Genomic DNA, 11,353 nt, shown 5'->3' with positions numbered 1-11,353 from the left:
TAACAATGTTCCAAATGCAAAGAATTATTTGTTTGAGCTTCTAGCAATGATCAAGCGGCTTACTGAATGGCTTGATGAGTCTTGGAAACTTCTCCCATTATATCCTTGCTTTCGCCAGTTTCAAGTTTCTGGTTACATGCACATAATCATGACTTTACATCACAAAGAATTCACATTCTAATAATTTTCATGTTCTTTCATTACATTTTGATCAAAATAAAAAATTCTAAACTTTCACTTATTCAAATGACTAATCTGAAAATAGGTCTTATTAAAGAATCTAATATAAATTCAAATAATGTATCTAGATTCTAAACAAATCAAAATAGAAAATTTGTGATTTAAACTTATCTCATCACTTAAACAGAATAACAATACCCACCTTGTCATGTGGACAGTCTTGGGGGAGAGGTTGCAACATTGTATTTGGATCCAATTGATCACTCTTTCTCTCTCTCCCTCTCTCCCTATTCAATCTAATGAACCAATTGGATCTGCTCTACATTTTAATGTCTCAAGTATTGCCTCGTGGTCTAACTCACAAACTTTCCAAAGAATCTTATTATGTGGTTTTCCACCATATTTTATCAAGTGGACATTTAATGTGACAACAAGGTTTGAATAATGAAGAATCTTCCTCTCTATTTGTCAATCTTCGAATAACCACAAGTTAGGGTTCTTCATAGAATATCATCTAAGCCATGTGTTGGTTACAACCACTACACTGATATGGTACTCTAAACCTTCACCATCTATAACCGAGTGATTCAATTTTTGTTTGGCTTGGACATAATGACACAAATAATAATATGTCCCTTCTTCATCGTCTTCAGGTGCAATAACAAAAAAAACATGGCTTGCAGTGAAAAATGTACAAAATGTGATCATTAATTTAGAAAATACATAAGTAAAAATTATAAAGTTACATATTGAAATTACAAAGATATATAAATATATATTACCAGGTTGCACTAGATAAGACAAGTGGTCAAAGTCAATAGATGAATCCATCTCTACCATTTCCAGTGCTTGTGGAGACAATAGGTGTCAATTGAGTCCAAAACCCGTATATCCCATTTGTCCACCCATTTAGTTGAATCACAGTCATCCCAATTTTCCTCTGCACATGATGCACAATTGCATGCCATTTTTTGTGTATGGATACTCCATGAACCTGCATTAGAGTTTCTAAAAGAGTACAAATCACTAGATCATGTTAGTGTATGACAATCCTCATATAGTGCAATGTTAGTATTATCTATCAACCAAAAAAATCTATGAACTATAGACTCACCTTCCTTACCAGGACCCATTATAGCGTTACACCACTGGATGATGAATTTTACATCTGTCAATATTGCTCCATCTTTGTACTTTAGTTCTTCACGAGCTAAGGCTCTTTTGATGCATGCACTTGCACCATCGTGCTCTCCCTTTCCATAACCAGCCTTTGTGAAATTTCACATATATTAAATTCTACACAACCTGTGCATCCTGCTCAACCAAGAGAACATCCGTGCATTCTTAAATTGAGCTACGCAATTGTTTGACTGAATAATGTGCTAATGATATGTTATGCCCCTATTAGCCAAATCTCCATAAAATAGTTGAAAACAACCATGTACAAACTCCATAAAATTTGATTGATCATCGCTAATGTAAAAATGGTACTCCCTCAAAATCTTCCTGTCATCCTCTGTACTTGTAGGTGAATGTATGAATGTTATGTAAACAAATATGGAAACTTGTTGAGAAGTATAATACTTTGCTTGCACCTCATTTTGTGGTTGTAGTGTGTAATTCTCTACGAAGTCTACAACTGAAACAATGGTATCTAGTGGAAACGTATCCTTGCACAACTTGAATTGCAAATCCAACCATCGAGCTCTATGTGTATGCCTTGCATACTCATAAATAATATTTTCACAAAAAATCTTCATGAACTCATATACTGGAATCTTTTCAATGACTAAATCACATCTTTTACTTTGTTTCTCATATTTTAGAGCATATGTCACTGTCTTCAATTTTCTGTAATCTACTATTTCATTTCCAATTGCATGTGTACTATCCATATGTTCACAAGTTGATAAAAGTTGCAAAGAACCACAAAATAAGCATGTACCATCCAAGCATGATGTCTTGTAAAATTTTTGGCCATCCCCTATTTCACATAAAATTTTAGATATGAATTCCCTTGAAGATTTTGGTGGCTCATTCATGTCACAATCCTGCAAAACAAACTTAGAATGCAAAAATACACATATATGCCTAAGAACATCAAAATGGTTAGAAAATTCAATATGTATCCTACAACAACAAGTTGTGTGTGTGTGATTTATCTTCACATAAAAAGGTTTACCCATCTCAAAAAATCTTTGACTTATTCAAATTTGAGGATACATACCAATAAATTTTGCAAAAAATTGTGTTTGAGTTGAGTCCAAAAATTTTTTTGCATGTGGGTCACAATTTTGGCTACCAATCCTCCTTCTTACAACATCTCTTTGATTAGGGGAAACATGTGTGTTATTTTTCCAAAAATCTTTGATCAATGATTTCAAAGCTTCACTAATTTCTTTATCCTTTCGTGGTAGTCTATCGCTAAATGTCCATAACTCATTTTTGTTGGATCTTCCAATCTCTCATGCCTTAGCATGGCTCTCCTAAGAGTACCTCTACCAATTTTCAATGTTTTTCTTATCTTTCTCATGAGTCAAGCTTTCTTCATTTAGGTACTTGCTATTGTTGATGTAAGTACTTGTCTTGTGATATTACTATTTTTGGTGTGTGATTTAGAACCTACTTTGTCATAAGCACTCATTAGATTCTTTACGATACTTTTTTCATTTGAATCGTCTATCGTTTTTAGCCCAAGAATCTTCATGATAGGCCTAAATTTCAAATTTCTTATCATTTCAACAAATAATTGGCATTGACCTATAATATTTAATTCTTCAAAGAATAATATCCACATATGATTAACTTTTTTTTGACAAGTACGCTTGCTAATCTTGTTAGGCATTGATTTCAAAATGTTAGTATCAATATCAATCAAATATTTTGGTCTTCTAAAATGAATTCTAGAAGGTGTTATAATCTCTTCAATTCCTTCAACATTTTGAACATCAACATAAGGTTGAGTGTTTTGTGTACCTTGGACCGAAGATGATGTGCCTTGGCAATAAGATGCAAAAGATGGAATATCACCTACTTGATATGTTGATGTTGTGCTTTCAACATGACATGATGGAGTGTGTACATCATCGGATCTACCAATTAGTGTCTCTTCAACATGAGAGGATGATATGACTCCAACATTGGAAGATGGTGTAGCTTCACAATTCAATTGTCTTCTTGAGTGTAACAGTCTCATTCGTACTTTCTCTGCCACCCCCCCACTCTCTCACACTCTCACACTCTCTCCCATCTCCTACTCTCTCTCTCTCTCACATACACATTCCCATTCCCCCTCTCTCTCTCTCTCCCACTCCCTCTCCATTGCCTACTCTCTCTCCCCCATCCCCTAATCTCTCTCTTTCACACACCCACACACTTTCATCCCCCCTCTCTCTCCTCTCCCATTCCCTACTCTCTAGATCTCTCACACACACTCCCTTCCCCCCCTCTCTCCCTCCCCCACCACCTACTATCTCTCTCTCTCACTCTCTCCCTCTCTACTCTCTCTCTCTCTCCCATCCCCTACTCTCACTCTCTCTCTCTCTCTCTCTCTCTCTCTCCCATCCCCTACTCTCTCTTTGCCACCCCTAATCTCTCACTCTCTCTCCCATCCCTTACTCTCTCTTACATACACTCCTATCCCCCTCTCCCACTCCCTCTCCCACTGCCTACTCTCTCGCTCCCATCCCCTACTCTCTCTCTATCTCTCTCCCCTCTCCCATCCCCTACTCTCTCTCTTTCACACACACACCCCCATCCCCCCTCTCTCTCCTCTCCCATCCCCTACTCTATCTCTCACTTTCTCTCCCTCTCCCACTCCCTCTCCCACTACCTACTCTCTCTCACTCTCACTCTCACTCTCTCTCTCTCTCTCTCTCTCTCTCACTCTCTCTCTCTCTCTCTCTCTCTCTCTCTCTCTCTCTCAGCCACCCCCTACCCTCTCTCACATTTACACACTCTCTCCCATCCCCTAATCTCTCTCTCTCTCTCTCTTACACACATTTCCATCCCCCTCTCTCTCCCTCTCCCACTCCCTCTCTCACTGCCTACTCTCTCTCTTCCATCCCCTACTCTCTCTCTCCCCCCTCTCCCATTCCCTACTCTCTCTCTTTCACACACATGCACTCCCATCCTCCTCTCTCTCTCACTCTCCCTCTCCCACTCTCTCTCCCACCGCCTACTCTCTCTCCCCCATCCCCTACTCTCAATCTCTCTCTCCCATCTGTACTCTCTCTCTCTGCCACCCCTACTTTCTCTTACACTTCCTGTCTCTCCCATCTCCTACTCTCTCTCTTACACACATTCCCATTCTCCCCCTCTCTCTCCGTCTCCCACTCGCTCTCCCACTGCCTACTCTCTCTCTCTCCCATCCCCTACTCTCTCTCTCTCCTCTCCCATCCCCTACTCTCTCTCTTTCACACACCCACACACTCCCATCTGCCCTCTCTCTCCTCTCCTCTCCCATCCCCTACTCTCTAGATCTCTCACACACACTCCCATCCCCCCTCTCTCCCTCTTCCGCTCCCTCTCCCACTCCCTCTCCCACCTCCTACTCTCTCTCTCTCTCTCACACACACACACACTCTCACTCTCTCCCTCTCTACTCTCTCTCCCCCATCCCCTACTCTCTCTCTCTCCCCTCTTCCATCCCCTCCTTTCTCTCTCTGCCACCCCTACTCTCTCTCACACTCTCACACTCTCTCCCATGCCCTACTCTCTCTCACACTTCCTCTCTCTCCCATTCCGTACTCTCTCTCCCATCCCATACTCTCTCTCTCCCCTCTCCCATCCCCTACTCTCTCTCTCTCTCTCTCTCTCTCTCTCTCTCACACACACACACACACACACACACACACACACACACACACACACACACACACACACACCCACACCCATCCCCCCTCTCTCGCTCTTGCTTTGCCTCTCTTCTTCCGTCTCTATGCAATTATTAGGTCTCAATAGTGCAAGCGCACTATAGCATGCACATGCTATTCAGACCCAAATTTAAAAAGTTTTAAATAACACACACATAGTATAGGGTGTGCGCACTATTCAAACCTTTGGATTCTACCAAGCCTAAGGCTTGGTTTTGCCTTGGGGATCCAACCCAAAGGTTTGGAGTCTATAAACTGGCCTGAGACGTGTTTTTTTGCACACATACACAAAATGATTGATTTTTCTTGTGTGCTTTCCTTCAAGATTTCTCATGGTTGAGCATCAATAAGACCAGGTTACATGACATTGTAGGTCTCTGTGTTAGCTATATAACCATATAATTTATTTTTTATTTGAACTATTTCAAGCCTTTCATCTATAATTTCTTCTGAGTGTATGTCCATTTTTTGTCAAAACCAACATGTACTAATTGGGCTATAGATTTTAGCTCGTTCATCAAATTTTGCAAGAACTTAGTTTTTTAGAGACTAGACTCCATTCTACACACTTTGAAAAAAAGAAGTTTTGATTTTAGATTAGTTTTCAATCATTTCTAGGGGGAGCAAACAAATTTATTTCACGTTTTTGGGATGTGTCTAGTTAAAAAATTCATTAAAAAAAAATATATTATAAAATTACCCAAAAAATCTGGGATAAACTACATAGTGTTAAGTAACTTTTGACTAGAGCGATTAAAGAATTCAAAAAAAAAAGTTAAAATTTTAGGGGGGCCACACTTTGTACTGTGTTATGTTTTTTTGGAATAAACAGTACCACTTTCTATGGCCCCCTTTTTCGAGGACCTAAAACTAAACCATTTTGAAAAAAAAATTAGTAGTTTAGAAACTAGATTCAAAGGACTACTACTTTTGTTTTTGTCATATCTTAAAATTTTGATCATAACTATCTTGAAATTCTTGTTGAAGTTCAGAAATTGCTGATTTCAGAAAAAAAGTGTCCACTTATACCCCCCTTTTGGCACCACAACTTGGTGCACTTACCCTCATTCTCCCTCTTCTCTTTCTTTTTATAGTCATTCATGACATTTTGTCAGTCTCTGTAACAGATAATGATTCAAGCTTGTCTTATTTTTAGTTTATTTCGTTCAGAGATGCTCTACAAAGCAATCATCCAGTGTAACTGGCTATTTTTGAAGGCCTCTAAATGTAACCTTTTGAGAAGTTAATAAGATTAGCAAAATTACTTTTGTGCAAACCTCTGTAGCTGGGACTACTGTGTGTGACTATGAGTCCATTTCTAGCTTTGTTGTTCACTTAGTTTTGGTATGGTATGTGGAATGAATGTGCTATTCTTGAAAATTGGATGAATGCAAATGAACTTGGCTCTATTTCCTTCACTCAATAGACTATATGATTTACTTTCTTAAGCATAAGCACCCTTTTATTCTTTTTGCTATACATTGTAGTTTATGTGTTTGGTGTAGTTTGTTGCATAAGGAGTCCAAAAATTGGTGGATGAATTAGCTGAGAGATAGACAATCTAGGTATTATCAAAACATCAACTAACTATGTGATCTAGGAATTACCTATTTTGCCATCTCTTCCTTTTCACATGTTGTCATTGTTAGTTATGCATATTTCCATTTCTTGCGTTTAAGTCAGAATAGATTGCATGTTGTGAGTTAGCTCCTTTTTCAATTGCCTAGGCTGTCTAAAGTGTTGAGCAATTTGGTATTGACCTCTTCTGCTCTCTGGTTAAGAGCATACCCCCAAAATCCAAAAAAAATAAAATCTTTGCATATCTTGCATTCAAAAGGGAGTTGTACCTTTCAATTCAGGGGCCCTTGATAAATTACTACATTGACCCATTCTATTGTTAACTTCTTCTTTCTCCACAAGTAATTGGGTGGTTTAAGACTCAAGGTATGAACCAAAAAGATAAGGAGACAAACTGTTAACCAACATATCGTTGTGTGCTAAATGAATTATCCATGTCCTCACTAGAGATGCTGCTTGGAAAATTCTTCTCAGACATTGCATCTCCTTTGAATTCTCAGTCAACAAATCGACGTGGAAGGGGATTGGATTTCAAACCCTTCTCATCACCTTAGAACCTATGCAATATAGGGCTCATTTGTTATCAAAAGCATCTAGGGAGCTTGGGCAATTGTCAAGCCTTTGCTCTATTGGGTGTGAGACGACTTGAAAGAAGGTCTCTCCATAAATCAACATAATATTTGGTGGCGACCCTTGTTTTCCATTCAAGGTGTGCCTCTGGCCAAGATTCAGGGTGCTAGTGCCTTACACTTTTTTAAACTCAGTATTAGGAATTCAAAAGATCTCTTTTCTAGAGTTGCTATGAGTATCAGAGCTTGAGAGGACATGTAGGTTCAGTTTCATCTAACTCGTCTAGATTGTCAAACTTTTGATTTACTGCTCTCTACTTTACCTCCTCATATGCTTCATAAGCTAGGCATTCAATCCGTCAAGCCATGGTTGAAAGACTAGAAGTGGTATTTGTGTACTCCTATTGTTAATTACAAGCCCAAGATGGGATACCTTTGGTTGGTACCTTATTTGCCCATGTTTGAGACTCTCAACTAGCACTAGCACCTCCAGTCCTCATAGCAAAATTAGAGGTACAAGCTTAATACTATTTGGAATGCCACCACTGAGCTTAAGATTGCACACTTTCCTTGGTGTGTCCTCTTACAGGGTTTTCCCTTGGGCCCTCAACCCAAGTACTTGCGTGTTCCTAAACCTTGTTGTCTTTTATGTGGGCAACCAGAGTCTTTCCAACACATCTTTTGGTTATGTCGAAGAGCTCAATAGTACAGGCTCTAGATACATGAATTTTTTAACCTTTTAGGCTAGAGCCTTTTTCTTGGCATATAGTTCTTCTAGGTGTTCTACAAGAATCTCTAGCATGCTTTCAAGATGGAGATTCTTTTCACTCTTTGGAAGGATAGAAATGTAGTTTTATTCACCGCAACTTTCTTGATATAAATTATTTCATGTACTCTAAAGCTTGTATATGTATGTAATGATATAGATTCAAGTACAAGCCAACAAGGTGGCTCATCTACATGAGTTTCTCAATCACTAGGGCAATGCACCTTGTACGGTTGCTCGAGTCCCCCCTGATTCTACCTCGATGGATTAGACACCACCTCATGGTTGCTGCCGAGGCTGCAGTTCTTTGGTCCACCATTTCTCTCCCAACAGTGGTTGGGATGTCTTTTGTTGTCATTCTGCCTCTTCGTAGCAAGAGTCTGGTTGGTCCCCAGTTGCTCCTCTTGTTGCAATTGATTCTGACCCTACGTGGTCATTCCCCCGCTTGGATTTGGCGATTTTGTTGCCCAGGGCAGAGGGAGAGGAAAAAGAGAAAGATGATGTTGCTAATGATGGGTGGGCTCCTCCTGAGCCATCCTCCAACCCTACTGATGCTTGGGGTTTTCTTGATCACTAGGATCCTCCCCCTATATATATATATATATATATATATATATATATATATATATATATATATAGTTGTATGCTTTCTGGCTCTATCGCATGAACTTTCACAAGGTGATCCTTTATCCCCCAACCCTTTTTTTGTGAATATGTAATTGTAATATTTAATTAATAGATTAAAGACTATTCATCAAAAAAACAATGTGATGAAAGAGAGTTTGGTTCACAAGAAGAAAACTTTGATGAAACTAAACATAAAGTGGTTGGACATGTGGAATATTAAGTCACGAGAGTGTCTTAATACCAATGTGGAAATAAACAAGTTTGTCATAAAAAATGTAGACTGCAACATGTGGACTATCACATGGTTTGGAAAAAAGATCATAAATATCAAAGTGTTCAACTTAACCTAAGAACATGGCGATAAAGCTTGCTTAGGGGCATCTATTAAAGGGAAATCTAGGTTGTTAGTGACACAATTGAGGATGTGAGACATGTAGATGGAAAATGCCCAAATAGGAGTGGGAAGAGAGAATTTGTAGGTTCTCAGAGACATGAGCGATTGAGACTCAATGACACTTTTTTAGCGAGTCACAATATATGAAGACATTTAGAGTCAATACAAAATCAATCAAAGGTTGATAATAAGCACATTTTATTTGAGGAGGGTAAGATCAATCGAACTACTAATTTGATTGCTAAGATCCCTAACAAAAGGTCAAACATAAAAAGAAATATAAAATCTAATTAAAGTTGTAATTCCATGGCCCCTTACATTGTTAATCTTGAAAAATAATTAAGGAAGGTAGATAATATATTCAAAACAAATCCGAGTTTTAGAGGATACACATTTCACCTCTACAAATAGATAACCCATGTTTACACTTTGATTCCTTTAAATGTTTTATTGCATATATAACGAATATGCCACGGTGCATGGCCCCGAGAGTCTTTAAATGCCCGTTCCAGATATTCAAGTTACCTGCTCATCGCGTTCTCGTACAAACAATGCAGTTCTCCTGTAGTGCCATGGCAGAAGCTGGTTCCCCAAATTTTGCAAGTTCAGAGTTGAGACGTGATTCAATTTTCAACAAATGGGTCATCATTTCTCCTGCCAGAGGCAAACGCCCCTCTGATTTCAAATCTGCCGTAAATACTTCACACCAATCTGCAGGCCCCTGCCCATTCTGTCTCCATCATGAACACGAATGTGCTCAAGAAATATTTAGAATCCCCGAAAATGTTTCGCATTGGAAAGTAAGAGTTAAAAAGAATCTCTACCCCGCTGTGTCGATGGAAGGCACGGAAAAAAAACCAAATTGACTTATGTTCTGACACCCTTCCTGGATTTGGTTCCCATGATGTAATCATTGAGACTCCCGATCACGCAATGACTTTGGCTATGATGCCTGAGTTGAATATATTTGATGTCTTATGTGCATACAGAACAAGAATCCGACAGCTTGCCAATAATCCGCACATAAAATACATTCAGGTAAATTTGTAATTGCCTACCAAATTAGAGGTTTTATGTCGGTTCTTTGCTTTGAATGCATTTCTTATTAAAAAAATATTGAAATTTTTGTGGGCTCTATTGAACACCATGATTGTTCTAAATGTTTTTGTCCTTCAATATTTAAACTTAGAAAATTTTGGGTTATTTCTTATTGAAATGAGTTTCGAATAGTTTAACGAGGAACTATCTGGGTCCTGTCTCAGTTGGGGCTCTCTCTTTTTTATGCACTGTAGCATTGTTCTGCTGTCTTTTAGAATGCGGGGAAATTGCATCATACGGTGTAGATAAGGCTGAAGATTTAGTATTATGTCTTAGAATAATATCTTGCCGGATTTGCCCGTGTTAACTGGATTTTCTTTTAATACTAGAACAATATTCATCTTGCCTGGAACGCGGGTCATCACCATCTTTGCCTTGTAAATCATGGCCTAATGGACCTGTTTTGCGTAGTTATTGTTGGACTTCGACCAAGTCTCGACTAATTAATTTAAGCAATTTCAAGTCTCGCTGCTATTGTAGCTAGTAAGAGGAAATGATTTGATGAAATCATTCATGCACTTTCTTTATATAAATTTTGGGATGGTTTTATACATACTTATGGGTGTTGGCCAATTCTTGGCTAATTAAAATAAGCATTTTAAAAACATGCCGATGCTATAGCTTGTAAAAGGGTTTAATGAAATCATTCATGTTTGGCAGGTGTTCAAAAACCATGGGGAAACAGCAGGAGCATCGATGAAGCATTCTCATAGTCAGATCATTGCCCTTCCCATTGTTCCAAGCAATGTGGTTAGCCGGCTCAACAATGCCAAAGAATATTTTGCCAGGACAATGAAGTGCAATCTTTGTGAGTGCTTGAGAAGCGAGATTCAGTTCAGATATTTGATGCTAGAAGAATCTTCCCACTTCATTTCATTTGTTCCTTTTGCACCTTCATTTCCTTTCGAGACTTGGATTGCTCCTAAGGAGCATTCTTCTTGTGATATGAATATCAGGATTTAACTGTGTGATTTTGAGTCAAACTCGATGACCCATATTTCATGAGTAGTGATTCAACATGAATCCATCTCTCATGAGAATAAATGGAACACTTAGCACTCATTGGATCTAGGTGATGCTCACAGGGGTGAAGCACCGGGACTTCCCGGGAGGTCACCCATCCCAGTACTACTCCAGCTTGATCACGCTTAACTATGGAGTTTCCTCCTTAACTACGCTTAACTATGAAGGTCCCTGGCAAATTTTCCAAGTCATGCGAGCAATAGACATTTCAATAATATGCTTCCCCAAATCTATGTTCTATGTT

The 11,353-nt window shown here is 38.8% G+C and overlaps 1 pseudogene across 1 annotated transcript; it reads left to right on the top strand.

Moving 5' to 3' along the window:
* Nucleotides 1-9,445: 9,445 nt before the first annotated feature.
* On the top strand, nt 9,446-11,049 carry LOC149570628 (ADP-glucose phosphorylase pseudogene; annotated as a pseudogene). The gene is made up of 2 exons (XR_016361503.1): nt 9,446-10,026; nt 10,747-11,049. The product of XR_016361503.1 is annotated as an ADP-glucose phosphorylase pseudogene (transcript).
* The last annotated feature ends 304 nt before the right edge of the window (nt 11,050-11,353 follow it).

Source organism: Cupressus sempervirens, chromosome 3 (assembly GCF_028749045.1).
Source record: "Cupressus sempervirens isolate cs-2001-9-10 chromosome 3, ASM2874904v1, whole genome shotgun sequence".
Classification (NCBI taxonomy): Eukaryota; Viridiplantae; Streptophyta; class Pinopsida; order Cupressales; family Cupressaceae; genus Cupressus; species Cupressus sempervirens.
Note: the sequence above shows the minus strand (reverse complement) of the source record. Positions and strands in the feature narration are given on the sequence as shown.